This window comes from Anabrus simplex, chromosome 1 (assembly GCF_040414725.1).
Source record: "Anabrus simplex isolate iqAnaSimp1 chromosome 1, ASM4041472v1, whole genome shotgun sequence".
NCBI lineage: Eukaryota > Metazoa > Arthropoda > Insecta > Orthoptera > Tettigoniidae > Anabrus > Anabrus simplex.
The window spans coordinates 479,180,600-479,196,718 of record NC_090265.1 but is presented as its reverse complement, the minus strand read 5'-3'; the positions used below and the strand labels follow the sequence as shown (position 1 = coordinate 479,196,718).

The 16,119-nt window shown below is 40.4% G+C and overlaps 1 protein-coding gene across 2 annotated transcripts in view; it reads left to right on the top strand.

The window, feature by feature from the left end:
• Positions 1–16,119, top strand: part of LOC136867409 (kelch-like protein diablo) — a 106,788-nt gene that overhangs the window by 48,270 nt on the left and 42,399 nt on the right. The window lies entirely within an intron of this gene.

The following is a 16,119-nucleotide window of genomic DNA, read 5'->3' as shown; positions in this document are numbered from 1 at the left end:
AATGGTGTCAAGACATACTAGGGTGGTGCTGCCTCTCTGATATGTCTACAGATTCATGGGGTATTGGGGTTTTGGAAATACAGATGTGACCCTGACTTGGTTTTCTGACCATTGTGTCGGTACCTAAAGCACCTGTTTGGACCAACTACAGTTCCGTTTTTAGTTGTCCAGAAGCACGTTCCAAGAAGATTCTCCGACCATGCTTCTCCCTCCATGCAGTGTTTTTGGCCATTCTTGATCCACTTGTATGAAATGAAGCTTACTTATCTTAGAAGTGAAGCTTCCACGGTGTGAAGAATTATTTAATTTATTTTCCGGATTGAACCGTGTTGTACTTGTACGCATATCACGTACAGTTTGCCGACGTTTCGAATACATTGCAGTATTCTTTGTCAAGGCGACTGAAATACCCCTACTCGATCCGAGGTAATCAGTCTCGCAGGCAGAAATTACACTACTAGAGTGGCCTTGATCTTGGCCTTTTATATCCTAGCCTATCTGGCTGACGTAAGCCCTGGCTGTCTCGCGAGGCTTCTGGAAAGTTTATGTCACAGCCAGGTAGTGGGGGCTTGCCCGCGCTGTTATGTAATGGGGTTGCGGCCCGTGTGTTTATGTTGTGGTCTGTATATCTTAAACTATGAATGATGGGCATCCAAGAATTACTGATTTTGTATCCTTCTTCTAAATTTATGTTATTCGGATGTTTCTTGATTTCGATAGCCTCGCGGATTTTCCTTTCCAGATTCCAAGGGATAGCTGCTAGGATCTTGGTCTTGTCAAATGATATTCCGTGCCTAGTTTCGTAGGAATGCTTGGCTACTGCTGAAATATCTGTAGGCACGGAATATCATTTGACAAGACCAAGATCCTAGCAGCTATCCCTTGGAATCTGGAAAGGAAAATCCGCGAGGCTATCGAAATCAAGAAACATCCGAATAACATAAATTTAGAAGAAGGATACAAAATCAGTAATTCTTGGATGCCCATCATTCATAGTTTAAGATATACAGACCACAACATAAACACACGGGCCGCAACCCCATTACATAACAGCGCGGGCAAGCCCCCACTACCTGGCTGTGACATAAACTTTCCAGAAGCCTCGCGAGACAGCCAGGGCTTACGTCAGCCAGATAGGCTAGGATATAAAAGGCCAAGATCAAGGCCACTCTAGTAGTGTAATTTCTGCCTGCGAGACTGATTACCTCGGATCGAGTAGGGGTATTTCAGTCGCCTTGACAAAGAATACTGCAATGTATTCGAAACGTCGGCAAACTGTACGTGATATGCGTACAAGTACAACACGGTTCAACCCGGAAAATAAATTAAATGAAGCTTACTTAATTCACTTTTATAGTTTTGTACCCTCTACTTCTTGATTCTCAGCAGTACACTCTTCTTAAGACGTTGTCTCCAAACGGAGATAGACGAACCACACGGCCAGCTCTGATCTTGACGTTGCAGCCATGCCATGTGAATTTATTGGAATATCTTTCAGGATCTTTAATGCAGTGGTTTCCCGTTGCCTTCTGCATCCTAATGCCGTTGACCAAACTGGTTCCTCCGCTTCTGGGAACAATTTCTTGTCCCCAGGACAATAGAGTGCCCTTACCCATACATGCTCATTCACTCTCAAAAGTGACTGTTGGCACTTGGTATAGGGGATCTCCTTATACTGGGAGATAATCAGTCCCTTCATTCATTAGCCGCCTGCATATAAAATATTATTTTTATATACAGTCATTGCCCCCTCTCTACTGCAGGGAGTACACTAGGGTCCCATTTAACCAAATTCGATGGGACCAGTGGTGCTTCAGTTGAACGAAAATTTGGTTAAACCTTGTTGGCTGAACGGTCAGCGTCCTGGCCTTCAGTTCAGAGGGTCCCGGGTTCGATTTCCGGCCGGGTCGGGGATTTTAACCTTAATTGGTTAATTCCAATAGCATGGGGGCTGGGTGTATGTGTTGTCTTTATCATCATTTAATCCTCATCACGATGTGCAGGTCGCCTACGGGAGTCAAATAGAAAGACCTGCACCTGGCGAGCCGAACCCATCCTGGGATATCCCGGCACTAAAAGCCATACGACATTTCATTTCATTGGTTAAACCAGAATAATTTGATATCAAAACAATTACAGGCACTTATTTACTGTATTAACTCACTAAAAATGCAGTTGTACTACAATAGTACTGTAATTCATATTGCTTCAAAATGGTGTATTTCATTTAACTAAAGAAAATGAAACATTAAGGCTCTGGTACAAACAGCCATACGACTAAATCAATGAAGTTTAATTCAGCTTGTGAAAAAGAAAACTGGTATTTTCATTTGCTTATTATTAGATTATTCCTATACCAGGTGGTTCACCAGCCCCTTGCAGTTTAGTTTTATGCATCCCACTGTATTTACTACAATTCTGAAATACATTGGTCCCTCTCCCTAAACCGTGGTAATATAACGAGATCTGTGGTTACGGGCTAAAAACCAGCAGGAATCATGAGCGCCACTATTAATTCATTGTGAGTACACCAAATGAACCTGTAAAACTAGCACAGATACAAAGAATATGTACCTTACAATTGAAGGTACACACACAGACCAGGAGCAGGTAATGTATAGCCTGGAAACTACGCGCTGCATGTCAAGCCTCGCAGTAATTAATAATTTTAATGTTATTGGCTTTATGTCCCACGAACTACTTTTTTGATTTTCGGAGATGCCGAGGTACTGGAATTTAGTCCTGCAGGAGTTCTTTTACGTGACAGTAAATCTACCGACACGAGGCTGACGTATTTGAACAAATACCACCGGACTGAGCCAGGATCGAACCTGCCAAGTTGGGGTTAGAAGGCCAGCACCTCAACTATCTGAGTCACTCAGCCCGGCAAGCCTCACAGTAGCTCACTTACTTGGCATGGGCGTGGTGGGAGTTGTGATTGCGGACGGTGCTTGAAGGTACGAATTACACGCAAGGTTTCTTTATTACAGCCAGTTAGCTGACTGGAGTGTGGCAAGGTTGCAGACTTGGTTTCCACAGACTGATTTATTTATATGGCCCTGAAAAGGGCCCTTGGTGTGGTGGCTTATGGAGCTGGGTTGGAAGAGGCTAGGAAATACGTGACAGGATTTCAATTACCTACGTCTTTTAACGCAGCACTTGCTTGAACTGATGACCTCCGTGGTCAATACAGAGCCGTGCGTGATGTTGTAAGGATTCAATTCACAAATATAAGAATGGGATGTTGCCACCTAATCAATAAGTGGCACATGTTCCAAGAACGGTGGCTGGCAGGTCATCTTGGAGGAACTGCAGATAGCATTCTGCATACCTACATTCATAACTTCGAGCACTGTCCACTGTCACAATGGGGACCAAGGAGGTGATCACACATGATGCCACACCATACGTTCACACCCGACTGTACCTGAAATTAGTATCATATGAGTTGTAAGGACCTTCTGGCATATTACATCTCCAGTGTAACGGATCAGTAGGCCTTAGTCCGAGCTCGATAGCTGCAGTCGCTTAAGTGCGGCCAGTATCCAGTACAAGTAATAACTCTCATTATTGTTCCATATTGAAGATGACGTTAGGCATAGATATCAAGGATAATTTAATAAAAAACCACCTATTCAATACTTTCCACGTTTAATGTGGTTATTATCTACATGATTTTATGTAGACTTATTTAGGTCAGGTACATGTTTCACCCATTATTTTGGGCATCTTCAGCCTGTATACAACCTTTAGGTCAAGGTTTGGGACCTTTTTAACCAATATAAACATACCAATATATACACTATATACAATATATACATTATATACAATATATACAAACATTAATGAACCCTTAAGATGGGTAATATAAGTTAATACAGTTAAGTTTTTTGGTCCTAATCTATCTAATATGAAAAATGTCCAAAACTAAAATGGATCTTCTTTTTGGTAAAGAGGATTACATATCGGGGTTTATGTGACCCCTATATCATATCATGTTCTTGACGTACCGTGTCTGTTGACAGGATGTGTCGTCAACAATAAGTGGAGATTTGAACTGATTGTTGATTGTAGGTTGGTCAAGATTGAAAATATAAATTTTAATTAAATGTGTTTTAACTTGGCAGTTCTATTCTGGTTAACTTAAAATGTTCAAAATAAAATGAAATGGATCTTCTTTTTTATCATGAGTCTTGAGAAAGGGTGATATTAAAAGTGGGGCTTATTTGACCCACGATTTTCATTTTCGTGTTCTTGACGTAACTAATATTTAAATGTGTTGTCATGCACAAGTGGAGATTTAAAAAACCAATTGTTGTAGGTTCTTGACCAGTCTACCTATTTATCAGGATATGGTGCATGTAGATGGTTTCAGACGACCACCGCTGTTGTGCAGTGAAGCTCCGTGATGTTCAAATCACATCCTGCAATTGTCAAGGAGTAGCACATTCCAAGAACAGTGGCAGGTCATCTTGGAGAAACTGCAGATAGACTTCTCCCGTCAGAGGTCTCTCAAAGGAATGAGGACCAATAAAGTGATCACGCATGATACCACACCATATGTTTACACCCCACTGTACCAGAAAAGCTGCCTGTCATACCCAGTGGCGATTATCCACACTTCATTGATGCATATTATGTCGATTAACGGTTCCATTGTTGTGGAACCACGCTTCATCCATAAATAAGATGGGTCGATAAAAAGACAGGATCAGTGCCCACATGCTGTAGGGTCCATTGACAGAACATCACCTGTCCTTTGAAATTATGACCATGGAGCTTTTGGTGTAAGTGCAGATGGTACGTGTGAAACCGCTGGTTATGCAGTATCCGCATAACAGACGCGCAATTGATGTTCGTCTCCTGTACAATGGTCCATGTGCTAGTGTGAGGGTTATGCCAGACAGAGTCCATCACAACTTCTTTATTGTGAGTAGACATCACAAGATGATCTCGAACAGGTTGTATTCTTCCCAGGGATGCTGTAGCCCTCTATCCAGATAGTGTTCTTCATACAGGCGTAGTGCCTGGTATGCATTCTGTCTCGTTTCTCCATAGATATTGGTAACATATCCACATACTTGTTGCTGGAATACATCACAAGGCAGTGAATAAGTTTTGTGTTGTGACGTGCCTCAGAGGAGGGGAGTTTGCACAGCTACGTATGTTGTTATCGTTTCATGGGGCATACTTTTCCCTACCTATGGTCTATGAAGCTTGGAACTTGTAGGACATAGCTAATAGGTTGCCTGTGTCCTGGCCACAGACCATCACCTCCTCATCCTCGTCCAATCCAGCTCAATACCCTATGCCACGATACATACGGCCTATCAATTGGCCAAATAAACAAATCAGTCTGTGGGCCGATGACCTCGATGTTAGGCCCCTTTAAACAAGCATCATCATCATCAAATCAGTCTGTGGAAGCTATCAAGTATGCAACTTTACCACATCACAGGCAATTGGCAGCAAAATTTAAATCATGGAATTCGAACCTTCAAGTACCGTCCACTATCAGAACTCCCACCGCGCACCTGCCAAGTGAGCTGTTGCGAGTCTTGACATGCAGCGTGCAGTTTCCATCCTATACAATACCTGCTCCTGATCTGTATGTGCACCGTCTGTTGTAAGCTATGTGTTCTTCATATCTGTGCTCGTTATAGGGTTAATTTGAGGTACCCATAATGATTTAATAGTGGCGCTCACGATTCCTGCTGTCTTCTAGCCCGTAAACCCACATCTTGTTATATTACCGCGGTATAGGGAGAGGGACCAATGTATTTCAGAATTGCAGTAAAAGCAGCGGGATGCATAAAACTAAATCACAAGACGCTGTAGAACCACCCAGTATAAATGGAATATATTTATCAGCTGACTTATTCTTAGTTGCCAGCATTTTGCCCCCAGTGTGCCAATTTGGGCTCATCAGTTGGTAACTCTCAAACCTCCAGGATGTATGGTTAGTGCCCCTTTCAGACCTGAAAGAAAACTGGAGGTGTGAATTTTCATTTGTACATCAAAAACTTACTAAAATGTTCTTAAATACATATATTTATAGTTTATTTTACAAAATAAAAGCTAACATCTGAAAAAAAAAAAGCCCACACAATTGTGCGTGTCAGGACATAATTCACTCCCTACAAATTAAAAAAAAAAATCAGCCCAGTACATGTGAATATGCATATGTACACAACCAAGTGTTCTGTTTTACAGTATAGAACAATTTAAAACAATTAAAATCTTTTACATTACTTTTCATACATGGAGTACCGGGCGAGTTGGCTGTGCGGTTGGGGGCGCGCGGCTGTGAGCTTGCATTCGGGAGATAGTGGGTTCGAACCCCACTGTTGGCAGCCTTGAAGATAGTTTTCCATAGTTTCCCATTTTCACACCAGGCAAATGCCGGGGCTGTACCCTAATTAAGGCCATGGCCGCTTCCTTCCCATTCCCAGGCCTTTCCTATCCCATCGTCGCCATAAGACCTATCTGTGTCAGTGCAACATAAAACAAATAGCAAAAGAAAAACATACATCAAGTACAAGTTCTGCTTTTACAGTTCTTTTGGTGCCAGCCCCCAGCACTCCCGTATGCATTGCCTGTAGCAAAACCCAGCATGCACAATTGTGCATATCAACATTCTTCCTGAACCCTGGTGAAAGAAGAGTTTCCAAGGTACAAAAAAGTTGTAAGGCTCATCTCTAAAGATAATAGGCAATTGATGTTTTTGGAGAGTACAGACCTGGAAAAGGGCGATTTGGAATTATTTCATAAGATAATCAGCTTTGTGGGAAACGATATGGAAATAAATGTGATTGTAGCAGGTGATCTCTATTTACCATACGTCAGTTGGGAAGGTAATGCGAACGGCAGGAAGCATGACCAACAAATGACAAATAAGTTAATCTGGGAAGGACAGCTTAATCAAAAAGTGATGAAACCAACTAGAAGCAATAATTCGGTATACTGGATGTGGTGCTGGTAAAACCAGATGAGCTCTATAGAGAAACTAAAGTAATAAATGATATTAGTGACCATGAAGCAGTTTTTGTTGTAGTTAAAAACAAATGTGATAGAAAAGAAGGTTGTAAAATTAGGACTATTAGGCAATACCACATGGCTGATAAGACGGGCATGAGGGAGTTTTTAGAAATTCATTACGATTGGTGGAAAACAGTAAATATAAATGTAAACAGACTCTGGGATGGCTTTAAAGCAATCGTTGAGGAGTGTGAAACAGGTATGTACCTTTAAAGGTGGTAAGGAATGGTAAAGACCTGCTATATTATAACAGATATGTAAAGAGACTAAGGAGGAGGTGCAGGTTGGAAAGAAATAGAGTTAGAAATGGTTGTGGAAGTAAGAGGAAATTGAAGGAACTTACTAGGAAATTGAATCTAGCGAAGAAGTTAGCTAAGGATAACATGATGGCAAGCATAATTGGCAGTCATACAAATTTTAGGTGAAAATTAGAAGTGTATGTATACGTACTTAAGGTAGAAACAGGTTCCAAGAAGGACGTTCCAGGAATCATTAATGAACAAGGGGAGTGTGTATGCGAGGATCTTCAGAAGGCAGAAGTATTCATTCAGCAGTAGCCTATGTAAAGATTGTTGGATACAAGGAAAATGTCCAGATAGAGGAGGTGACTAATACTAAACAAGTATTGAAATTTACCTATGATAACAAAGACATTTACAATAAGATTCAAAAGTTGAAAACTGGAAAAGCAGCTGGAATTGCTTTTCTGGGGATATACGGAAGACAATGGGTTGGGATGTAGTACTGTACATCTGAAGTAGGCCTGCTTATTTAATTACTGTTTGCATGAAGGAGCTATATCAAATGAATGGAGAGTTGCTATAGTAGTCCCTGTGTATAAAGGAAAGGGTGATAGACATAAAGCTGAAATTTACAGGCCAGTCAGTCAGTTTGACATGCATTGCATTTAAGCTTCGAGAAAGCATTCTTTCTGATCAGGCCTAAATTTGACATGTTTGCAAAATTAATAACTGGTTCAATAGAAGGCAGTTTGGGCTTAGGAAAGGTTATTCCACTGAAGCTCAACTTGTAGGATTCCAGCAAGATATAGCAGATATGTTGGATTCAGGAGGTCAGATGTACTGTATCAAGATTGACCTATCTAAGGCATTAATAGGGTAGATCATGGCAAAAATGAGTGCAATTGAACTAGACAAAAGAGTGCTGAATGGGTGGCTATTATTTCTAGAAAATAGAACTCAAGAGAATTAAGAGTAGGTGAAGCTTTATCTGATCTTATCATCAATAAGAGGGGAATTCCTCAAGGACATTTGGACCTTAGTGTTTTCTTATATATATATATATATATATAAATGATATGAGTAAAGAACTGGAATCAGAGATAAGACTTTTTGCAAGTGATGTTATTCTGTATAGAGTAATAAATAATTCACAAGATTGTGAGCAAATGCAAAAAGACCTCGACAATGTTGTGAGATAGACATCAGGCAAACAAAAACAAACCAAGGTTAATGGTCAGGTTGTGAGTTTCACTATTAGGAAAAGTCTTCTCAGTTTTAATCACTGCATTGATGGGGTGAAAATTCCTTATGTGGTTCGCTGTAAGTACCTAGGTGTTATTATAAGGAAAGATCTTCATTGGGGTTATCACATAAATGGGATTGTAAATAAAAGTTACAGATCTCTGCACATGATTATGAGGGTATTTAGGGGTTGTAGTAAGGATGTAAAGGAGAGGGCATATAAGTCTAGTAAGACCCTAACTAGAGTATGTTTCCACTGTATGGGACCCTCACCAGGATTACTTGATTCAACAAATGGAAAAAAACCCAACGAAAAGCAGCTCGAATTCTTCTGGGTGATTTCCGACAAAATACTAGCATTATGCAGACAAGCAATGTGTTCCACCTATCAATACTTTATTATTTATTATAAACGGATTTACGTCAGTACCGGCTATTTTAATATACCAGCTGATGATGGCCGTGGAAGGCCGAAACCGGTACTGATGTACACTGACTGACAGAGCAAATGCAACACCAAGAAGGAGTGGTCAGAACTTTATGCCAATTGCAGGGTAGACTGACGTCACTGAGGTATGCTCATGATGTGAAATGCACCGCTGTGCTGTGCACGTAGCGAACGATAAATGGAACACGGCGTTGGCGAATGGCCCACTTCGTACCGTGATTTCTCAGCCGACAGTCATTGTAGAACGTGTTGTCGTGTGCCACAGGACACGTGTATAGCTAAGAATGCCAGGCCGCCGTCAACGGAGGCATTTCCAGCAGACAGACGACTTTACGAGGGGTATGGTGATCGGGCTGAGAAGGGCAGGTTGGTCGCTTCGTCAAATCACAGCCGATACCCATAGGGTTGTGTCCACGGTGCAGCGCCTGTGGCGAAGATGGTTGGCGCAGGGACATGTGCCACGTGCGAGGGGTCCAGGCGCAGCCCGAGTGACGTCAGCACGCGAGGATCGGCGCATCCGCCGCCAGGCGGTGGCAGCCCCGCACGCCACGTCAACCGCCATTCTTCAGCATGTGCAAGACACCCTGGCTGTTCCAATATCGACCAGAACAATTTCCCGTCGATTGGTTGAAGGAGGCCTGCACTCCCGGCGTCCGCTCAGAAGACTACCATTGACTCCACAGCATAGACGTGCACGCCTGGCATGGTGCTGGGCTAGAGCGACTTGGATGAGGGAATGGCGGAACGTCGTGTTCTCCGATGAGTCACGCTTCTGTTCTGTCAGTGATAGTCACCGCAGACGAGTGTGGCGTCGGCGTGGAGAAAGGTCAAATCCGGCAGTAACTGTGGACCGCCCTACCGCTAGACAACGCGGCATCATGGTTTGGGGCGCTATTGTGTATGATTCCACGTCACCTCTAGTGCGTATTCAAGGCACGTTAAATGCCCACCACTACGTGCAGCATGTGCTGCGGCCGGTGGCACTCCCGTACCTTCAGGGGCTGCCCAGTGCTCTGTTTCAGCAGGATAATGCCCGCCCACACACTGCTCGCATCTCCCAACAGGCTCTACGAGGTGTACAGATGCTTCCGTGGCCAGCGTACTCTCCGGATCTCTCACCAATCAAACACGTGTGGGATCTCATTGGACGCCGTTTGCAAACTCTGCCCCAGCCTCGTACGGACGACCAACTGTGGCAAATGGTTGACAGAGAATGGAGAACCATCCCTCAGGACACCATCCGCACTCTTATTGACTCTGTACCTCGACGTGTTTCTGCGTGCATCGCCGCTCGCGGTGGTCCTACATCCTACTGAGTCGATGCCATGCGCATTGTGTAACCTGCATATCGGTTTGAAATAAACATCAATTATTCGTCCGTGCCGTCTCTGTTTTTTCCCCAACTTTCATCCCTTTCGAACCACTCCTTCTTGGTGTTGCATTTGCTCTGTCAGTCAGTGTAAATCCGTTCATAATGAATAATAAAGTATTAATAGGTGGAACACATTTCTTGTCTGTATAGTGCATCCACTCAATATAGAAAATGAAACTTATAAACAATAAAATACTAGCATTACGAAAATTTTGCGAATTTTGGGCTGGAAGACGTGGGAGAAAGGAGACGAGCTGCTTGACTAAGTGGTGTGTTCCACGTTGTCAGTGGAGAGATGGCCTGGAATGACATTAGTAGACGAATAAGTTTGAGTGGTGTCTTTAAAAGTAGGAAAGATCACAATATGAAGATAAAGTTGGAATTCAAGAGGAGAAATTGAGGTAAATATTTGTTTATAGGAAGGGGATTTAGGAATTGGAATAATTTACCAAGGGAGATGTTCAAGTAAATTTCAAAATTCTTTGCAATTATTTAAGAACAAACTAGGTAAACAACAGATAGGGAATCCGTCATCTGGGTGACTGCCCTAAATGCAGATCAGTAGTGATTGATTGATCAATTGATTGATTGATTGATTGATTGATTGATTGATTGATTGATTGATTGAGTCCATTGGAAAATGTATTCAATTTATATAGGAACTATTACGTAAGCCTGTCTTGAACAGTCAAAATTACTATCTATAAAGTAATTGAAAATTTTAAATGGACTATTAATATATCTTATGTATAAATGTTAAACTTCCAGGTTTTATACGGTATTTGAATCAAAATAGGTATTATAGTATTTCCTTACTAACCATATTAGTGTAGTTGTAGACTGGAGTTGTACTTTGAAGTCTATGGATCTGATTACTCTTGAAAAACCTGTGTAAATCTGTCTAAAACACTCGGGAGATTCATCCCAACTTAATATTTGTCCTGGTGGCTTATTTATTGTGACAGAGAAGGCTAAATTTAGAGGAAATGGGCTCCATTTAAGAGTGAATGGTATTCCCGCATTCACAGGTACTAAATCTATTCTTACCGGGTGAGTTGGCCTTGCGGTTAGGGGCACGTGGCTGTGAGCTTACATCTGGGAGATAGTAGGTTCGAATCCCACTGTCGGCAGCCCTGAAGATGATTTTCCGTGGTTTCCCATTTTTACACCAGGCAAATGCTGGGGCTGTACCTTAATTAAGGCCACGGCCGCTTCCTTCCAACTCCTAGGCCTTTCCTGTCCCATCGTCACCATGAGACCTATCTGTGTCAGTGCGACGTAAAGCAACTAGCAAAAAAAAAAAAAAAAAAAGGTAATAAATTATTCTTGGAATAAAATACTTTCTTCCTGAAGCTGAGCCCGTCTGAACTTCTACATGAACAATATTTTTGTCTAGCTTCTGTAGATTCAATCTCGTTCCATTGCAAAAACCAGCTTTATTAACTAACTTCTAATAATATATAGAATCGTGCAGTAGATTTAAGCTCTACATATAAAGTTTATCCTTTTATTAAAACATGGCAACCTGGTCGAATTAAATCTACAAAATAGTGCCTCCCCTTTAATAGAACAATTAATTTTTTCATGATCATACACTTTTTATTTTATTGATAATTACTATTCTAGTAGCCTATATCATAGGAAGTTTATTATTTAAGAAATTCATACATCGTTACTTACTTGAAGGACAAACAATCGAAGTAATTTGAACAATTCTCCCTGCAATTACACTTATTTTCATCGCTCTACCATCCCTCCGACTTCTTTATCTTCTTGATGAATCAATAGACCCACTTATCACAGTAAAAACTGTTGGACACCAATGATATTGAAGTTATGAATATACAGACTTCACCACTCCTTATGAATTTGACTCATATACACTCCCTTATAACGAAATACCTGTAGACGGTTTTCGGTTACTGGATGTAGATAATCGAACTGTTCTTCCTATAAATACACCTATTCGGATACTAGTTACTGCTGCTGATGTCCTCCATTCTTGGGCAGTCCACTATGGAGTCGATGGCAATATACAGTACATTATTTGGTCATCTTTTAAGCTATTCAGAACCTATTGGTTGATTATGTTGACATGTTTGTTTCTTGGGAAAAAAATTGCTGCTTTGGAATACATTGTACTTTCACTTGGATGAAAAGAAGAACCAAGTGAATCTCGTAGAATATTTTTTTGAAATCCAGTTTTGTTGAATCTCGATAGTGCCATTGGCTAATTCTCCGTATGTGCAACAAAATGACAACCTCACCTCGTTGAATGAGAGGCATTTTACTGAGAAAGATCCAAGCATACTAAATTCCATCTCAGCCGATACATGTCACTTACAACAAAGCATCCAAGATCAACATTTGTTAAGATGTCATTTCCTCAAACTAGTATGTCCAACCCATTATGGGATCAGATATGAAGTAAGATGAATCTTCATAGCAAGTTTCTATAACTGAATGCCCTTCCTGGCATCAACCTCATCAGAGGAGTTAATGAGATAAAATTAATGACATGATATATGATAGTGGAAAGAGAAAGGGTGAAACCCCTGCTGACACACAGCCTACTCCTGTCTAATAGCACCACAGGTTTTGTTCAAAGCGTTAGGTTTCCATCCGACAAACAAATCACCATCAACAGCATCATATGCCCTCACTTCATATCAGTAATGTGAAAAGATTTGGAACTTGATCCAGGCTTTCAGTGCGCAATCTAGTGATTAGAAATTGTATACTAGCACCTCTCCTACCCTGCTGACCAACATTCTAATGTGGGTTTGTTTTTTTCGATCAACAGGACTCGAAACCAGCTAACCACGGTGTCTGATTATTTAGCCTGCATGCCTAAACGATCATCATCACCATGCGGGCTATGCTAACCGTGGAGACAGCATGTTTTATACCTCAGAATGGAAAAATGATTCATTCACTTCACAGAAAGATAGTATTGTTCACTAAATAGTTTAAGTATGATGATCGTCATTCAATTGTTCTTGTAACCCATATACAGTAACTTCGCTGATAAAAACGTATTTTTCTAAAGTTCAAAAGTTTGGAATTTAATCCAGGCTTTTGGCACACAATCTAATGATTAGAAATTGTATACTAGCGCCTTTCCTACCCTGCTGGCCAACATTCTAATGGTAATTTTTTTTTCAAACAGCAGGACTTGAACCGGCTAACCACAGTGTCAGACCATAATATACACTTGACAGCTTTAATGACCATGGCCACCAGAATGCTGTGTGTGATCTTGCATCCAGGAGATAGTAGGTTCGAATCCCACTATCGCAGCCCTGAAGATGGTTTTCCGTGGTTTCCCATTTTCACATCAGGCAAATGCCGGGGCTGCGGAACTCCTAGGCCTTTCCTATCCCATTGTCGCCATAAGACCTATCTGTGTCAGTGCGATGTAAAGCCACTAGCACAAAGAAAAAGAAGAGAAAACTCTCTACAGGTGCTTTAGTACCTGGCAGTGATAACCCAAATTCTGCAATCTTAGAAAAATTACTGAATGATGATTTTTGAGAAGAGAAATACTGAAACATTTCTACCCATCTCAGATGGGTTCCTTTTCCATCAATATTCCATTGAGTTATTTTGTCTGCAGGAGCAAACTGCTTAACATAAATAAATTCACTGAAAATTGCATTATCATCAAAATTTGGTTCACCAGATACATTTTTAATCGTAGGTATACATATTTCAACACCATTCCATTCTAGGACATTGTTAAGCAAGATCCATTCAAATTTCTTATATACAGTACTTCAAATCTGTCAGCCCAGACTTTTAAGTACTGAATTCATGAATCATAGAAACTATTTGCAACTTTTTGGAAATCCTCTACTTTCACCTCACCCTCATCTAGTAATTCATGTAAAGCACATTTTACAACAACTGGGATAAAATTGTTCTCCTTTTTCTTAGTCACATTTATTTTCAACATGGAAAGTGCCGTGGCTACGTCAACACCTGTTGTTAACTCAGCTTCTACCTGGAGAACTGCCTGGTGGAAATTTGCAGCTTTCTTGTGTAAAAAAAGAACAACAATTTTCACCAGTGTGTTTTAAAACTTTTTTCATAATCATTGGACATTTTTCCTGACTAAGGAAAATACGACCTCAGTCCTTCAAACATTGGAAGAACTTTTCAACACTAACCACCTGATGTTACTATAACCTAACAATTTCCTGTACTCAATCTCAGCAAAACTGCAGAAATCCTTTGGTGATTCTACTCTAATAGTATTTGTGTGAAAATGGTAGTATACTTTGTGAATAACCAGTTCTGCATTGATATGTAAACTATCAGCATCAGTCGTAATTGTGTTGTGCACTATATGCGCTGCACATCCAACGCCAAGTATTTCACGATGTAATATTTTAAGTTTGTGGAAAATATCTGGATCCCTTATTTGCTGCCACACCAAAATTACTGTTAGTATTGTCACCATAGGATGCAGTTATATTGCTACTAAGATTGTTTTTTTGCAAACACATCAGTCCAATAACCGGTAACAATATCTGCTGTTTCGCCAGGAAGTTCATCAATTTCCAAAATTTCGAACACAGACACCCAGTAGTGGTAAAAAGTGCCTAACCATAACAGGAAGACTCTTTTTCTCCCCATGATTAGAAGAATCTGTAAACACTGTAACAAACCTGACTTCATTCAATTCCTTCTGGAATATTTCATAAGAATGAGACGCAAGTACGTTCACAACAAATCCTTCACACTTCTTTTGACTGCAAGAAAATTTCTGTTGAAACCAGTTTCTTATTAGTTTTGAAGCACAGTCATTTGAGTGAAAACTATGATTTTCTTCAACCATGTGGTAAGTCTGTTCCTGAAGTTGGCCGGAAAAATGAAGTTACACTTTTGGATGACACTGCCGTATTTTCTGCGTTTTTATGCTTGTTTGATTTTAGATGTTGTTCAGTGTCGCTCTTCTCTCCATGGGACATAGTAAATTCGTTGTTACAAATGGTGCAATGAACATCGCAGTCGGACAGCGTTTTCTTTATGAACGTGTAGCTACGATAGTATATTTTGATCTATACATAATTTCTGGGAGTTGAATAGCACTAAATTCGCTATAAATTATAAGTAGTAAGACACCATTCTTGCAACGCATTAGTGAACATACATGTTTGTTTTGGCATCTTTAACCTTGCATCATACTTAGGAAATTCGATCCTGGCCTTTATTTCTAATCCCGGGATTTTGGTATTACACTTGGTCAATCCCGGGATTATCCTGGGATTGAAAGTTACAAATAAAAAAACAAGATATTCTCACAGAAATCAGCTGTTTAATCAGAAAATCAAAATTTAGATAAAATAAACATATTTTACGGTATACACCTAGTTAATCTAATCACTCTAACTAATCAGACTTAGAGTCAGACTAACCAGATTTAAAATCATTCAGTCTCTATGTTAAAATTATTCTTTTCCAAGAATCAGTGAGATCTCTTTAAAATGACATAAAGTTAAAAAGCTCTTATGTAACAAACTACTTTAGAAATAAACAACAATCTCTCTGAACATGGACTAAATAGACGACTTTCATGTAACAACATAATAGGTAGGTAGAAGGTTTCTTAGCAAAAAGTATTTAAAAATAACATTAACCAGTCACATTTCACATTTCTCGTAAATATAAAGAAAACTAATTTAATAGCAACATTCTAGTTTGAATTGCGAAAATATGATCTGAGAAATAACAACGCGTCCAGTGTCTCATCACCAAACCTGCTTCTCAATTTC